At 42.4% G+C, this 18,089-nt stretch overlaps 1 pseudogene; it reads left to right on the plus strand.

Annotated features, from left to right (window-relative positions):
• Positions 1 to 17,313, plus strand: part of LOC121645115 — a 44,286-nt pseudogene extending 26,973 nt beyond the window's left edge.
• The last annotated feature ends 776 nt before the right edge of the window (positions 17,314 to 18,089 follow it).

Genomic DNA, 18,089 nt, shown 5'->3' on the forward strand with positions numbered 1-18,089 from the left:
GCCATTTTCAGATTTTCCTCCACCCCAGTGCCATCCCTTGTAGGTATGATACCAGGGAAAGTTTTTATTATTTTTTTATTTAGTTATTTATTTAGGCTGGGGATGTCTTGTTAATGATATTACGTTTTTGTGGTGACAAGTAAAGTAACATTAAAATTATACTTAAAATATGGGTAGTGAAATTACTTTCATATTCTATAGTAAGCACTTTCCTCCCTTGCTCAGGCCATGTTTGCCTGGGTAAAAGTTCTGATCAGGCAGAGGCGGAGGTACACCGCGCAGCGCAGGCCTTCTGCGTGCTGCTGCTTGTTTAGGCGTATGTGGGCGCGTGACGTATTTGTTCCTTAACGAGGAGGGAGAAGGACTCAGAAACGGAGTTTCGGCCAGTGGCGATATCATCGTTATTTTATGCTCGAAAGGCCCATTTCTGCCAATTTGCAGCGCTTCGTTGTTCGACTACCACCATAACCACACCGACTGCTGAGACTTTATTCACTTTGTGGGAACTGCAACACAGGACGTCACAAGGTAATGTTAAGCAGGTGTCCCGACACCCGCCTCTCCCGCCTAACGTTACTCATTAAAAAATTTTTTTTATATTTTTGGGGAGGGGGGTCAAATGCTTAGATTTATTTCAGTTTGTGTCAGCTGCAACACAGGACGCTATAACGTAATGTAAGGCTAAGCAGGTGTCATGAGACCCTCCCACACTAATTTATTTATCATCGGGAAAGGGAGTATGTTTTTTTTTTCATCTAACGTCTATCAGACTGTTTTTCATTGGGGAAACCATGTAAAGGTGGTGTTAGCTTGGTTAAAAGAGCGAATTAGCTCAAATACTCTGGAAAAATAGGTTGTGCTGTTAGTTTTTCTTAACTTATTTAAACTGAAATTTCAAGGGGTAAATTAAGACAACATTGAATTATCGTTTTGTCTCTGTCTTTGCTTTTTCCCGCCCATTCTGGTGCAGTGCTGTCCTGTCCTGCCCATCTGTTCTGCCCGGTTAGAGCTTGGTGTGATGAGAGTGGTAACCTTCAGCTCTTCTCAAGACCAGACAAAACGGCAGGTAAAAAGACATTGTATTTAATTAGAGTAAAGGAAGAAAAAAATAGTCTGGGAATTTAGAGACAGCTAATGTAATCTAACCTAGCTTTGAGCTTGTTCATGTCGGTTAGCCTGCTTAAATACCTGCTGTGGTGTATTATTGCACATAAGCTACATTTTTAAAAGCTATATCTCTGACATAACAGTGTAGTGAGATAAAAGGTGGACACAAGGAAGTCCACAACTTAAGCTATGTAGATCCCTTATTGAATGTAAATAATCAGATAATCAGAAAGACTGCTTGGACATCCTGGTAAAGCATTAGCTCGTTATCTGGTAAAGAAAATTATAGGGAAACTTTGCTTTACATTAATTACTTTACATTACCTGTTGAAGCATTTGCTGATAATGAATTGAGCTCTTTTTCAAACACTGATGTGTTTATCCCATGATTTTTTGCAAATAAAAGTTAGGAAAAATTCAGACGCATGCAGCTATGTACAGGTGTAAATTTTGCAGTGTTTGTACTTCAGAATTAAGACAATTTTGTTGTCATGTGAAGAAACATCAGCACACAGCTAATTATCAGTTTGCATGTGGAATAGAGCAATGCCCTGCTTCCTATCGAACATTTTCTGCATTCAGGTCCCATATGCATAGGAACCACCGTAATTGCATGCCGCAGACTAAACACACTCATTTTAAAGAAACTCTTGCTTGTGGAGTTGAGGCATGTTCCTATGTGGCAGAGAATTTTCCAGCATTATGCACTCACTTAAGATTTCATATTAAAGATGGCAAGAAAGTTGTCTGTCCCTATGATAACTGCAACAAATTTTTCAGAGTGCGCTCATCCTTTGCCACACATTTATCCAGGAAACATAAGCAGGCAAAAACAACCCAGGTTTCAACTCTGCCTGAAAATAAGTTGTACTCAGCCTCCAGAGGAGAATCGAACTCCAACTCCATGTGATCATGTAGAGGTGGAGTTGATCATCAAGAGACATTTTTGCATAGCTTGGCTCTTTTTTACCTGAAAATGCAGGCCAAAATGCTGTTGCCAGCTAGCACCATACAGTGCATTATTGATGGATTTCAGCATGTCCACAGCACTTCTATGTCAGACTTTTTTGAAAAGTTGAAGGGCAAGCTTTCTGAGCTAAACATACCACAAAATGAGATAGAAATGATTATTCAAGATCTCTCTAAAGAGGATGTCTTCACAACATACAACAAAGGAATTCTCAGATCTGACAAAACAAGGAAAACATTTTACAAGCAGTTTTTTGACTATGTTGAACCCACCCAGATTTATCTAGGAACCGATGCTGCTGGAAAAGAACGCTTTTGTCAGTACATTTCCATCAAAGAGACATTAAAATCCCTCCTCAGACAGTCAAGTGTTAGAGAACAGTATCACCAATCCAAAAATCGGATCTCTATGAACATGGTTGTAGAGGACGTGGGAGATGGAAGAAATGTTAAAGAAAATGTTCTGTTAAAAGACAGCCCCTCTTCATTGTCCATTATCCTTTACCAGGATGCGTTTGAGGTCGTGAATCCTCTTGGCTCAGGGAAGAAAAAACATAAAGTTTTGAGTGTTTACATGAGTCTTGGTGAGGTGCAGCCACACAATCGCTCCTCAATTGATCCCATGCAGTTGGTGTTGCTGTGCAGGGAAAATGATTTCAAGAATTTTGGTCATGAGAAAGTCTTCTCAAGCATTATCAAAGATCTTAAAGATCTAGAAGATACAGGGATTGAGACAGATGATGGAAATACCCTCAAAGCAACTTTAATTTCCATATGTGGAGATAATCTTGGTTCACACTGTTTAGGTGGCTTCACCGAGAACTTCAGTTGTAGTACACATTTTTGTAGATACTGCTTGATTGAAAGAAGTGACTTTGAAAAGACACCACTTAAGCTTGGTCCAAAAAGAACAATAACTCATCACAAAGAGAGTGTACAACAGCTGTCCACCACTGGCCAAGACATGGTACAGGGGGTAAAGTTTGACTCACCTTTCAATTCGCTGAAATATTTTCATGTCTGCACTGGGCTTCCCCCATGTTTGGGTCATGATTTATTTGAAGGTGTAGTCTCTAATGATTTGGCATTGTATGTAAGTCATTTAGTGAAACAAGAAAAGCATTTCACTTATGCTGAGCTAAACAGGTCGATTTCACAGTTTAAATACTTAGGAAATGATAGCCTCAGTAAACCATGTGAGGTTAAGGAATGTGGCAAAAAACTTGCCGGGTCTGCAGCACAGAACTGGTGTCTATTGCGACTGTTGCCACTGTTGATTGGTAACAGGATCAAAAATCCTGTGGACAGTCAGGTGTGGCAACTGTGTCTGCAGCTCAAGGAAATGGTTGAGCTCATGTGTGCTCCCAAAATCCATCATGACCAGATTGCATACCTCAAGATAATAACTGAAGAGTGTTGAGGCAAAAAGTTACTCTGTCAAGGAATGAGGAGTCTGGTTTTGAAGTGAAAAATGATTACAAGTTTATTGAACACAGGATTAAAATACAAAGAATAGAATGAATAGGAAAAATAGAAAGAATAGAATTGCAATTCCTGAGAGACTGTTCAGAGGTCTGACAGCACAGAGATCTGAACAGAATCTGATAAGAAACACACATGCAGCATCTTTTAAGCAGAATGATCACGTCACAGCACATCATGAAATACAAACAAAGAGATTGTCTGTTCCTCACACAGGATTAGACACTTCAGCAAACCTAATGAGCTTTTTCAGTTTAGTGAGCACATAAACAACCCCAGTGCCTGGCTGGGTCATCCTGAGGCGCCTGGCTGGTATCAGATAAGTCACACAGGTCAGAGCGAACTGTTCTAAAGAATGCATCCACATTTACGATAGCAACAGGCTACTCAGTATTAAACTCAATTACCAAGAACTTAAACAAGCTGTTTACCCTGAGAGGGATCAGTAGACATAATATAGTAAAGGGAATAATATGAAATTTCCACAACAATTCCCCTCTTTTGATCATAATGAAACCCATTTCATATTGATCACACCAGAAAAGAAAATTTCATAAGATTAAAGCATAAAAGAAAAAAACACCAAAAATGCATCAAACAAGGATAACCACTGAGGCAGAGATGTACAGTGGATAAAAATGAGAACACCACAATCAGCTAGTGAACCAAAAACTCTCACGGTGACATCAACCTGCTAATGAACACATAAAAACAAAGAAAAAAACAATTGAAACAGAAAAACAATAGGAAGACAGAGGAAACAAAAAACAAAAAAACAGAAAACCCATAAAAGATAAAAGCAATAAAAGTAATGTATTTGTAGTAAAAAAAAAACCCTTAATGATTATATTCAACAATCAAATCAACTCCCCATTTCCCAATATACATTCAGACAAAACATCAGAAGTTGAAAGTCACAAGGATTCGAGAAACTCCATCATAACTCTGAATGGGGAAATAAAACCCACCCTCAATTCAACACATGTGATTTCCAGCAAAAAACAACAAAAAAAAAACACATCAGAATACATATGAATGAGATGAAGAGCAAACTAAGATGACTAAACAGAGAACAATCCACACAATCTAAACTTCATCATCACTAGAAAAATCAAGCAGAAGACCAGTATCATCATAACAGATCCGGGGAGGCTAAGCGGGAGGAGAAACCAGGAAATCTAACGGGGTGTTAGAAAAATCGCCCTGAGCACTAACAAACATCTGGAGGGAATGACCAGGAAATGCAGATGTTATCATAACCTTGAGGCACCGGGGGAGGAAAATCACCACAAGCCAGCAGGTAATCAGAACAGCAAAAATAGGGCCTAAGACTGCGAGCAAGATACGCCACCAGCCCCCTGACTGAAACCAAGACCATAATTTAGAAGAAAAATCAGAGCTATCACGAGCCTCCATCCCAGATAACAGATCTCTAAGGTGACATGAACAGAAGACAGATTAGTAGATATATCAGGAATGAATGTACAACACTCGTCCCCTATAACCTTGCAGGTCCCCCCCCTTTCAGCTAAGAGAAAATCCAGAGCCATCCTATTCTGCAGGGTCCATGACCCGGCGGGCCTTTAACTCAGGTCCTTCAGCAGCAGACTGTTACACCCACGGTGTAAGAAAGAGGCTCCGCAGATCCTTCATCCCAACTGCTGTCAGACTCTACACCAATCTGTAACACCTGAACCAGGCTGTCATGTTGTAGTCTGTTTACACTGTTTACACAGTCATTTATACCGTCACCTTATTCTGTTATTGTTTTTTTTTTGTGTTTATTGTGTTATATTGAACTCTTAAGTTTATCTATTTATTCTTTTCTTTTTTATCTTTCACTTTTTAATGCTGCCGTAATAAGTGAATTTCCCGTCCGTGGGATCAATAAAGTTTATCTAATCTAATGTAATCTAACACGTCGAACCCCTTAGTTTTAGAAAAGTGAGACTTTCTAACTCTACAGCTAATGCATCCATTTGAAAAGCATTGTTAACTGTACCATAGTGTGGAAAAAAACACCCCCAAGCACTGAGTTAGTGATGGAGATACGAGCCCTTGTAGTCATATGAGGAGGAGCGAGAACCCCTGAAAGATCTGAAAACACACGGAGGTGAGGGATGAGATAAGATAGATAGCGTCTACCACACCAATTTCTAGGCAGATACAAAAAGGACTTTGAACTGCAAACCCAACCCACATTAGTTGGACAACTATAACCCTCAGGAGATGGAGATAGAAGAGATAGAAGATGGAGATAGAAGAGATAGAAGATGGAGATAGAAGAGATAGAAGATGGAGATAGAAGAGATAAAAGATGGAGATAGAAGAGATAGAAGATGGAGATAGAAGAGTTAAATAGGGACAAACCAGGACAACTTAAAGGTCCCATATTATACACTTTATTCCCAATCTGAGACCATTCATTAATATCTAAATGAAATATTTCCGCCATGGTATGGACAAATCGACCCTCAGTTTGAGTGCAGCGGCTTCTCTTCACCTCCCTCTTTTTAGCAGCTTCAGAAATGTGCCGTTTATGGTGGGCGGAACCCTGGTGGAGCAGCTCAGCTGTTGGCTCCGCCCATCGCATCGCCCGTCATGAGGTGATTGACAGGTTAGGCCTTAGCGGTAACTAGACGCTGATTACAGCGTAGTGAAGGATAAACAAACGCCGGAACACCGGAACCCATTCCTGAAGCCCCCATTACCGACCCAAACCGTGACGCACGGAGAACACAGCTAGCTACGCTCATCAATCTGATGCACAATGGCACCGGATACAAACAGTAGAAACAGTGACTTGGCTACATTTACAACAGTGCTAATATATTTTCAAGCTATCAGACTAATAAGGCCGAAACGATAAAATAACTGCCAGCTCTTACCTCTCCAGCTGTGTCACGGACAGTTGGTATTGAACCTGGCTTCAGCTTCAAACGGTCGGCGAAGCCTGCTTTCCATGCCCCCATGTTGTGGAAACAGTCCTCTTTGAAATGCTGGCCACAGACATGCAAAACCTTTGGAAGTTTTCCGGGTACATTTCCTCCAAAAATAAAATTAATCCACTCAGTCCTCGTGGGTTCAGTGGATGGAAGTAAAAAAACGTTTTCGTGTTCATTTATGCAGCCACAAACAGAACAGTGCTTCTGTCGCTTAGCCATGTCCGCTAACGAGGGTTGCCGAAGAGGGAAAAACACTGGGCGCTAGGTGATTTTTAGAGGGCGGGCTTTGAGAGCCGGTAAGCGGGTCCATCGCTCTGTGGGGAGTGGTTATTGTCCCTTATGACGTCATAACGTACACGCTTTCAAACAAGCTCATTTCAGCGCTTACTTCCCTAGAGGTGGAGCAGGGGGGAGAGAGAGCGCCTGAAAGAGTTTCACACTTACGGGTCTCCTACACATGCGGGGGGACCAGTATGACTGTTCCAAAACCATTAAAAAGTGAATTTTGCATAATATGGGACCTTTAACATTACTCTCTCCTGCACACAACGTAAAATTAGGATCCTTACAGGGAGGTCTATCCAGCAGTAAAAAAACCCACATGAAGCAAGGATGGTGTGATTACAGGTACTGCTTACCCCTAAAAGCATATACACATCAAACCAAGGCATCTCAAAACACAGCGGGGCGGCCACTGCATGTACAGAACGAGAAGGCATCACAGACTTAGAAATCAGGTGATCAGTCTTGCTGGAGAAGTCTCTGTGAAACCTAATAGACTGAAATGAAAAATCATGCATCCATGGACAAAACTTCAGAAGCAAAGAAGCATTGAGGAAATGTGTACTGTTAGATTTACCCACTGATCTGGCAGCCAGGAAGGATAGCACCAGCCACTCTCCCGTCTCCAGTCGGTGTGGCATGAGGGATCAGAAAACACACGTAACATGTGCTATTAATCACTTTGGTTGTGGTCTGCTTAGCAAGTGCATACCACAAGTTGTCATGTTCGTCATGATGATTGATGACATGGCGTGGCAGTCTGTGTAACTCAGGAACTGAAAACGTACCAGGTGAAGGTGAAGGAGGAACAGGTGAAACTCCTGCTGTCAGAGCAGACAGCATGTACAGCAGCGAAAACAGTGCTGCTAAAACAAACAGAGGCAGACACCAACCTCTGCACTGAAACACCACCAAATGTGCAGGTGGGAGACGGTGTTGACGCATCCAGGGTTCCATTCCTTTTTCCCACAGGGGAAATGAACTGCACACCCGCTCTGTCCGGGGCCACGACGTCCCGTTGCTAGGCTCCTTCTCAGGCTAAGGGCCAGGCGATACAGCTGCACCCTCGGGGGGGCACCGGACGTGTCCCTGGACTCCGATGAAATGGGCACCAGCCTGGAAGGGGTCCACAGAACCGCTGGGACCCACAGTGCATCCTTTTGAGGTTCTTAGTCAGGACCCAGTCTCCGGGACGGATCGAATGGCACACGGTTTCAGCAGGACGTGGAACCACGTCACGAACAAACTACAATCCAGCAATTCTGCATCAGTGTGTGAAACCCATTTCAGCTGGTTGTGGGAGAGCTGCTGATCCTGTGAAGCCTCAGAAAGCACAAGGAAATGGTTTCACAATAAAACAACACTAAATCCTCACCAATGACGATTCCAGGTTGGGCCGGCTCAGTTCCAAGACCAGGAGGCCTGCTAGAGAGAACCTGAAATGGACTGAGGTTCAACCTTGTCCGGTTACACATCCTCCTGCAGGTCAGGAGGAGGTAGAGAGCCGTCAGCATGCAAAGCAGAGGATGTGAAGGGAGGGGAACAGAGAGCAGAGGAGAGAGGGAGCGAGGAGGAGAAGAAGGGAGACATCAAGCGAGAGACGGCGGAGTGAGACAGACAGGAGTAACGGTGCCCGAGACACGTCCAAAACCAGCTTACCGTCCGGTTTTTAGAACGGTAACTGCGTCGCCATAGCAACCAGCATTAGGAGAGAAAGATGTGGACAAAACAAACTTTCTAAACCACATCAACATTCCCTCAAACCACAGGACAGTGTCATACATGCACATAACCAACATAAACACATCAGATATTTTCCATTACAACATCTGCTTGTTCCTGTAATCTAGAAAAAACAAGTTATTATGAAATGACCAGACTATACGACTGGATCCTGAAGGCCACTGCTCCGGTATCACCCCTGTGAAAGCAGCATCATCAGCAGTATGATAAGATGAACTAAAACAGCACATGCACCCGTATCCATGGTGATAATATCCTTCCTGTAAAAGTTTATCCCAGAATGTCATAAGTGTCAAAATCATGTTTGATTTTTCAAAATGTACACACACATATTCAAAAGAGATTTAGTATAGACTTCTTTTCCTGTAGATAGATCCACATCATCAGTCCTGCTTATCAGGAAAATAAAGGTGTTTCTGGTTAATAACATCAGAGTAGCAGCATTATGAAACACTGCAACCATCCCTGTGTGGAAGCAGAGCAGCATCCTGGAGAAAATCCTGCTGGAAGGAAAAGGTCGAGTAAAGTCCGTCAGTTCGTTCAGGTCAGTCAGAACTTTGTCAGTTACGTCACTCATTCTGCAGAAAAGCCAAATCAGAGCAGGTAGATTTTCCCTGCATGTAGGAGGATCCATAAAGGCCAATATAACATAGTTTTGGAAAGACATGAAGTCTGCTGGAGTTTTCTTAATCAATTTAATAAACTCCGAGATGATAAGGACATTAAATCAAGTTAAATTGCTTTTAATTATGTGTCCATCATCAGCCAAGTTTTTGCTCGAGCAGCTTTTTCTTTTGTTCTTTTACAATTTCTTTATTTTATTTTCCAAGAGAATCATTTTAAAACATCCATGGATATCAGATTATTATGAAATAGTTTGTATTTTCTCCAGGTACATCTCTGTATGAATTCTTACGGTGCACCTTCTCATGTTATTTCAAATAGCAACAACAACCAAAAAAACCCTATTTTATCTATATTAACGTAGGTTTGTGGAGATAGTTTTTAAACTTTCCCTTCTTTTACTTTAACTAATTTCCATCTGGTGACCGTTAAAAGAGGAGCTCCTTAACTTTACTTTAAATTTTTTTTTTTTTTTTTTTTTTTTTTCCCATTTATTAATCAACATTTTCTCAAAATGCCCGGGATTCATTTATTTGTTTTTAGACAGATTTCAGATCTTTAGTTTGCTTGGTTGAAATATAGATCAGGCCTTCAGTGTTTATTCTTTAAAGTAAAAATAGCACGTATTTTCAATTTTTTTTTATAGATGTTTGAGACCTTGATCTCAAAGAGCCATGTTATCCATTTTAACTTAGCAATGAATGATAGAGCAATACCAAAGAAAATGATTCCAGTATATTTGGATGTGGCTGCTAATAACCCCTAAATGCAGCATGTTATGGTTCACACATGAGACCACGGCTCAAAGTTATTATGCAGCCTTTTTAAGAGCAAAATGGAAGCTGTTTCTGGTTTATTATAAATTATAGGTACCAAGATATTCAAAACCTTAACTTAACCCAGCTGTGAGTAAAAATAAAATATTCGGGACCCAGAGACACACAAGCAGTTTTGGTGCGAATTACGCACACACTTAAAGTTGACAGGAAATCAGGGAAGTTGCAGTTCACATCACCACACAGAACCAAGCAGGAAAACTGCTGTTCAGTATTTCCATAAACGCACATAAGGATCAGTATGGGGGCCTTTACCCCTCTGGCAGAAAAAGGTTTTACTCACTCTCACTGCTTCAGCTGTAGGACTGAGAGAGAAACCATCTTATCAGATCCTGGGTCAGCAGTTAGACGGAGTAAAGGGGGGTGTCCTTCAAGCTGGATTCGCAGCAGAAGAAAAACATCACTGCAGGTTCAAGAGGGATAGAAATCCAGTCTTCGGCCTTCTCACACACACTCAACAACACGCTGACGTCATCAGTCACACCCATCCATCACCCTGCAGCCACACAGACTCAGAGTCACACACATTTACACCAGCCGGCTCACATACATGCATTACCCCTGTTTCACTCACATAGCTGTAGGGAGGAGCATGCGGGATGGAATGAGGAAGCAGGAAGCATCCCTTCTGTTCTTCTGTCAGACTGAGCACAGCTGCAGCCACGTGCTCATTCCACTTTACAGATGACACCTTTAAAGTTTCTGGAGAATGATTAAACCATTGTGTTTCAAATCTCTCATCAGGTTCCCGTGAGATGTTAGCAATGCACACACAGTTCTGAGCAGGGCTGGAGACAGAGGGGGAAAGATTTTTACCTCAGTCAGCTGCTGCAGAAAAAATTTGGCTCGGGAACTCCCAACAATAGCACACAGGATTTCCCAGGGGGTGTGTCCATGCTGTGATGACGGAGTCAGGGTTGGCCATAACTTTCACTCCATCAGGAGAAGATGTGAGACAAATGTTTAACCGACACATCAAATCTCAAACCAAAAAGGTTGACCGGACCAACTTCAGACAGCAGAAATAATGTCTAAATTTACATCCCAAGAGTAAATTACACCCAAGGGGTGCGGTCAACCATTTCTTTCACGGTGGTCCCAAATGCAGAGATTGAATGCACAAAATTACCAGACATCTGAAGCGGCACAGGAAACCCAGAAACCCTCAACTGATCTAGTTGCACCAGAGTCTACCATGAATTCAACGGTCTTACCCGACACCTCGACTTGTAGGTTTGGGAAAATCTTGTAGGCCTCAGCCGTTAAATGCGTATTTTCGCTGCTATACGTCTTCGTCGGTATGCATCTGCTTTCGAGCACAGAGATAAGCATGGTTAATTTTTGTCAAAGTCAGAGGAAACAGCAAGCGTCTCTTCATTGCAACAGAGCGAGGGAAAAACTGCACGTGTTCATCAGTGTTGTGACCTTCAGCGGGTGTGTGTGGTGTGTGTGTGTGTGTGTGTGTGTGGGAGCTGGGTGTGTGTGTTGTGTTATCTGTAGTTTGTTTTACATTGGGTGTCTGTGTGCTGGCAGCAGAGCAGGAGGAAAAGGAGAGGAGAGCTTTCATTTACTGGGTCAAAACTTTGTGTGTGTAAGTTACGTCACCCAGAGATGTGGAGCGTCCCCCGTGATCCATCCTTGGCTGCCATACCCCCCCAGTCAATCTGAAGGGGCACGTTGCCGGCCCCCGTTTTGCAGGCGACGCGGACACTCAGCCTTCCAGTGTCCCAGCTGTCCGCAGATATGACATGCGTCGTGATGGCAGCCACGTCCTCGAGAACCACGCCCACGTCCACGTGGGAAGTCACGCCGTCTGGCCCCGTTTGGGTTTGGACCAGACAGAGCTGAATACATTGTCATAGCAGCCAGGTGCAGCTCTTTGTCCCCCCTCAGCAGCTCCAGCAGCAGAAAAGAGGAAACTCATCAGCAAACTTTGGCCCAGAGGTCAAAGGGGCAATTGGGTCGCAATCTTCAGCGACCTCGGTCTCCGTCCATGTTCGGAAGACCAGAATGGGTCCCAGTCGGACCAGCCACTGAGTGAGTGGTGGAATCAGAGTTCAGGCCATCTTTCCTCAGGGTCACAATGGAAGTTCTGCTGCTTTTGTGAGGGGCTTTGGACTTTTTCTTTTCCTCTGTGGTCTGCGGATCGGGCTGTGGTTCGGCCTTGGGCAGGTGGCGGGACTGGGGGTAGGCAATCCAAGTCCGGATCCGGAGACGCTCCCAGCATCGTCAGGTCTGGGCACAGGAATGAGGTGTTCTGGCCGCTCGGGCCCGATGGTGGACATGCAGGTAGAGAGGATACAATGAGTTAGTTTTCAGCTGAGAAAAGTGAGACACAGCAACAGAGGTTGTCATTCGCTTATCATGGCTGTGGTCAGGTCGGTGCAGGTCAGTCTGTGGAGGGTCAGTAAGTTTTGAAAGAACTTTGGCGTTCTGATTTCTCTTGTCGACGCTCACATTCTGCGAGCCAGTTTGTTAAAGCCGCCTGATGTTTTCTAAGCGGTCCCAATCTGAGACCTTCACCCGTTTCTGTGACTTTAATTTGTCCCTCATCTTATCTAAACCTTCTTTGGTTATTTTTAATGCTGCCGGGCTCAAAGAGCCTTCAGCTGGAAAAATACCATTCTGGATCTACTCCGCACACATTTCCACACACACCTTCCCATACTTACGTTCCATGAACTCAAAGAGTTCACCGCGGGGCGTCGCCGGTGTTTTGGAGCCTACATTACCCATGTTTACACTTAAGCACGGGGAGGAATATTCCCACACCTTAGACTACAGACGTCTCTGTAGAATACGGAATAACGGCTAATCCGTCCGCCCTATCTCACTGCTTTCCAGCGAGAGACCCACTCACACCCTTGTGAAGGGATTTTTACCTGCCCAGATCTCCTAATGAGACCTTCAGGCCCGCTTCTAGCCTACGGAGCTCCCAAAATCCCTTGTGAAGGGATTTTAACCTGCCCAGATCTCCTAATGAGACTTCCAGGCCTGCTCCTAGTAAGCGGAGCTCCCAAAACCCCCCGGCTGCCCATCTTCCTACTTTTCTAAAAAGGGAGAGATGTGTGTGTGCGTGAGAGCAAATTAAAATCCTAGAGTAATTTCTCACTCACCAGACTTCCTTGACAGGATGGAAGATGTTCGAGATCCTGGCGGGCCAGTAAGGAGATCCACGAGGAGTCCCCCAGAAAACAAAAGCTGAGACGTGCTCAGGTTGATCAGACACCCGTCGTAAAACCCGAAACTGACCACACAGGAGCACTTCTGACACCAGGTTGTTGAGGCAAAAAGTTACTCTGTCAAGGAATGAGGAGTCTGGTTTTGAAGTGAAAAATGATTACAAGTTTATTGAACAAAGGATTAAAATACAAAGAATAGAATGAATAGGAAAAATAGAAAGAATAGAATTGCAATTCCTGAGAGACTGTTCAGAGGTCTGACAGCACAGAGATCTGAACAGAATCTGATAAGAAACACGCATGCAGCATCTTTTAAGCAGAATGATCACGTCACAGCACATCATGAAATACAAACAAAGAGATTGTCTGTTCCTCACACAGGATTAGACACTTCAACAAACCTAATGAGCTTTTTCAGTTTAGTGAGCACATAAACAACCCCAGTGCCTGGCTGGGTCATCCTGAGGCGCCTGGCTGGTATCAGATAAGTCACACAGGTCAGAGCGAACTGTTCTAAAGAATGCATCCACATTTACGATAGCAACAGGCTACTCAGTATTAAACTCAATTACCAAGAACTTAAACAAGCTGTTTACCCTGAGAGGGATCAGTAGACATAATATAGTAAAGGGAATAATATGAAATTTCCACAACAAGAGTATGTCCATTTAAGACACACAATCTTCCCTAATCACCCACTCAAGCCTAAGCATCACTATTTGCTTCACTACAGTGACCTTTAACTGCACTTTGGGCCACTTATTTGTTTGTGGACTCTCAGGTTTGAGAGTAAACATTCATATTTTAAAGAATGTGCTCGAAAGCTGCACAACTTTGTTCACCTTTGTAAAACACTGGCAGAAAGGCACCAGTTGCTTCAGGCGTACCTCAGCAGTGGATCATTGTTTGCCCCAGCAGTTCAAGCAGTTGGTGAAACTAATGAATATGATGAGCAGTTGTACAATGGGCTTATTCAGGAGTCTGTTAGGACAGCAGGCTTGACAAAAGAAACCACGTCAGAGGTATCAGCAGTAGTTTATAGAGGAACAAAGTACAGCAAAGGGCTTGTTGTTGCGATGGGTCACAATGAACATGGCCACATCTTTGGAAAAATCTCAGTGATCCTCATTAGTCACAAACAAGTACACTTTGTTTTGGATATTCTTCAGTCTGTGTTACTGGTCGATCTTGGACTTCACTTCCTGCACAATTCTGAAAAAAGATTCATATGTGTTCAAGCAGACACTTTGTGTGATTACTACCCTCTGCCAGTGTACAACACTTCAGGCTTGACTGTTGTATCTCTGCATCATTCAGTATCATCCTCTTAAATCATTGCAGGTATGGATGATGGCAGCCTAGAGCATGAAATTAACTTGGCATTACCTGACCTGCATGAAGAGACAACAAGGACACTTATTGAACACCTAAGAGATATTATTGGTGTCAGAAACAGAGAAGATCTCTTGTTTGTTGAGCCCGGCGACCTCAAGTCTTTCCTGACGCCAATACAAAGTCAAAGACTCATTCAAGTATTCAGAAAAGGTGAGAATGTATTTGTGTAATTAATGGTAGAAAACATGTCTTGAAAATAGTTGGAAAAAGTTATTTTTAGAGGTATCTTGAAATCGTACTTCATACATCAATTCATAGTTCATAAAAGAAAAAAAATCTTAAAACTATCTTTCATTGTCATGGGTATTATTTCTCCAAACACTCTTGATTTTCTTTCACATATAAACTTCAGCGCTACTCAATAAATATTCAATCTGTGCATAGTTAATGTGAAATTGTTCTGTTGTGATTGTGTGTACAGATGACCAAGTGGAGTCAAATTCTTCAAACCCCTCAACGGAACCTGAAACCGACAGTCCACCAACTGTGCTTGTGTCACTACAGGGTTATTCACTCCATCCTCCACAAGCATCAGGCCTTCTTCCTTCCACACAACCAAATGCAAGCAACGCCTCCTGGATCAGCAGTTTCTTAGTTCCGTGGGAGAAGATGCCGACAAGACTCTCACAAGCCATGGCAACTGGCAGAATGGCTCACCCAGAAGACAGGAGAATAATGATTAGGACTGTTGTAGAAGGAATGCGAGTACACTGCTCCAACCCCAATAGAGCTGCTTGTGCAGAGGTAGCTAGAGCTATTGTATCTAAGTATCCCGCTACCTTTGCAGATAAGACTGCAGAAGGTGAGCAGTTAGGCTGTGGTTATTATTCCCTACTGAAACAGCTTAAGACGAGAGTTGAACATGTAAACAGAGACAATGTCAGCAGCAGAATCCGACAGCCAAGGAAAAGGTCTACAAGTGAAAACGGTGATCCTGCCATCAAAAGAGGGAGATCTGAACTTGATAGCTATGGTTGCATCAACTGGTAACCCACAACTCTACCAGAAGGAGAAACAGCTGAAACCTTAGAGACAAAAAGACAGATTATGTCAACTGTCTTCAGATCAGCAGGTCCTCAAGCTATTGAGACAACAGATGTTAATGAATTTATGTCATTGACTTACACTTACCAGCGACACATGCTTAACTCTTGGCCTGCCCCCACTTTATGTGAGATTCAAGAGCATTGGCCATTTCTGTTTACTAAAAGAGGCCTCTGCATGCACTTCCACACACTCACTGATATTGAGGTGGACCCACGCCTCAGTGAAGCTCTTCGTACGAAGGGAAGGAGAATTTGGAACTTCTTTCAAAGCCAGAGACTCAAGTGGAGCAAGGAGACTGAACATCTACTACGGGAGTGTGACAGCGCAGAGTTGAATCAAAACCAGATCGCCACAACAGTCATCCTTCTACTGATGAAGTACTTCCAAGAAAAAGAGGACTCAATCTTCATCTTGGCTGATGTAATTATCTTTTAAATTTTACACATGCACTATCAACATAAAACACATATCTTGAAGGAGAAGTGTTTAAATTATTTAGGTTATCATTCAAATTGCTATCTTCTGTGTTTTAAAGGCATTATCCACTAAGATGTCTGTTGAAAGAGAGATGACCTTACCCACCACACCAAGGGTAATAGTGCTTGGTAAGTAAATATTTTTTTTTACCATATTGTAATATTTTTGTAGAAATCTATGTAATTATTGTGGTATTCTATATTTTTCCTACAACAGTTAACCTGTTTTAGGTTGTACAAAAACAGGATCTGCACACAGTTGGCTTCTGTTTCTCTTCTTTTTTCTACCTGATAACCAACAGGAAAAACAGCCGTATGTTTCAGCACAGGCCTTAAGGCTGAAACATTGGGCTGTTTTTTTTCCTGTAATCTATAATAATTTTCATCATATAATAAATAAGAGAAACAGCAGCAGACTGTGTGGATCCTATTTTTTACAGTCTCAGGCTTGTTGTCTGTGGACTGATCCAGCACCTGTGTGGAAACATTATTTGTAATGGTGAGCACATTGTCTGTTTTAGGAAATGATTTGGTGTCTGCAACCCGGTGGATGGTCAGTATGGAGGGCAAGGTATTCTTTGAGCCTGAGCAGCTGCATGACTTTGCCAGCGCCCTTGCTGTCTTCTTTGCATCATACTACGTCTTCAACCTGGAGTATCAAGAGTCAGCATCCACCACGATGGAGATGATACAGAGGTATGTACTTAGCACCATCAACCATTTAAGAATGAAATCTAGTGCATGACAGCTTGACTACAGTGGGAAAAAAACATAAAGGTCAAGGGTGTCAAACTGGTTCTAGAAAGGGCCATTTGGCTGCAGGCTTTCATTCCAACCAAACAGGATCACATCAGACTCCACTCACCTGATCAAGTGAGTCCAGTCTTAACCTGAAGACTTGATGAGATGAGTGGAGTCTGTTGTGCTCCTGCTTGGTTGGAATGAAAGCCTGCAGTCACACAGCCCTTTCTGGAACCAGTTTAAGGCCTCTGATATAGGTGATGCTGTACTGTATGCCTTAATTTTTTAAAATTAAAGCAGCCTTTTTTCTGTTAAAAGATTCTTTGTGAGGATCAACCCAGATGTGGGTACAAAATGCCCTGCCAAACTAGGTACGAGCCGCAAGACAGGACGTGTTGTCAAGAGAAAAGTGGCAAGCATCAGTTCTCGGGTCACCACCTTTCTCCAGCAACTTGCTGAATTTTAATGGAGGACTTCCAACTAGGTAAGAATACGTAGATATCTTTAACATAACTGATGACATGACTCTGTCCAACACATATATTACTGTACACAAATCCATAGAACACCATGATGTCAGACAGACAGATGACACCAACAGGTGGATAACCTCAGGAACATGAACATTGATCATATCTATGTCTCTGACAGGTGGCGATGGAGAGAAGACTCAGCTGAATCTGACCATCCTGGAAACTGAAACCTGAAACCCATGTCTTATTCTATGTGACTTCAAGGGAAAAATTACTGGGGACCCACTGATAAGTACTGTTTTTTTATTATTTGTTGAATATTTTTTTCATTCTGTCAGACGGGACCGGCAGAATAATCCATTCATTCACTGTTCGTGCTGGTGGATTTGTTCTGTTTTGAGAACAAAGTTAAATGTTGCAAAAATGTTTTTTCTTTTTAAAGGAAAAAAAGTTGCTTTTAAGCTGTCAATGTTTCATTGTTGAAAGTATATGAAACCCATGATAAGAACAGTCATATTCTGTGTTACTAATCAATGAAATTCTAGGGAAAATTTACTGGAAACCTCCTGATACGTATTTCAGTTTTTTGTCTTTATTATTATTGTTGTTGTTATTATTATTTTCTGACAGACAGGGGACTGGCAGAATAATCCATTCATTAAATGTTCATGCTGGTGGGTTCTGTTTAGAGAACAGTTAGGTGTTGCAAAAATGTTGTTAAAATATTTATTTTAACTTGTGTGTTTATTGTTTGTTTATTTTGATTCTGTGTTACTCAATGAAATTC

The sequence above is a fragment of the Melanotaenia boesemani genome, chromosome 8 (genome assembly GCF_017639745.1).
Source record: "Melanotaenia boesemani isolate fMelBoe1 chromosome 8, fMelBoe1.pri, whole genome shotgun sequence".
Lineage (NCBI taxonomy): Eukaryota > Metazoa > Chordata > Actinopteri > Atheriniformes > Melanotaeniidae > Melanotaenia > Melanotaenia boesemani.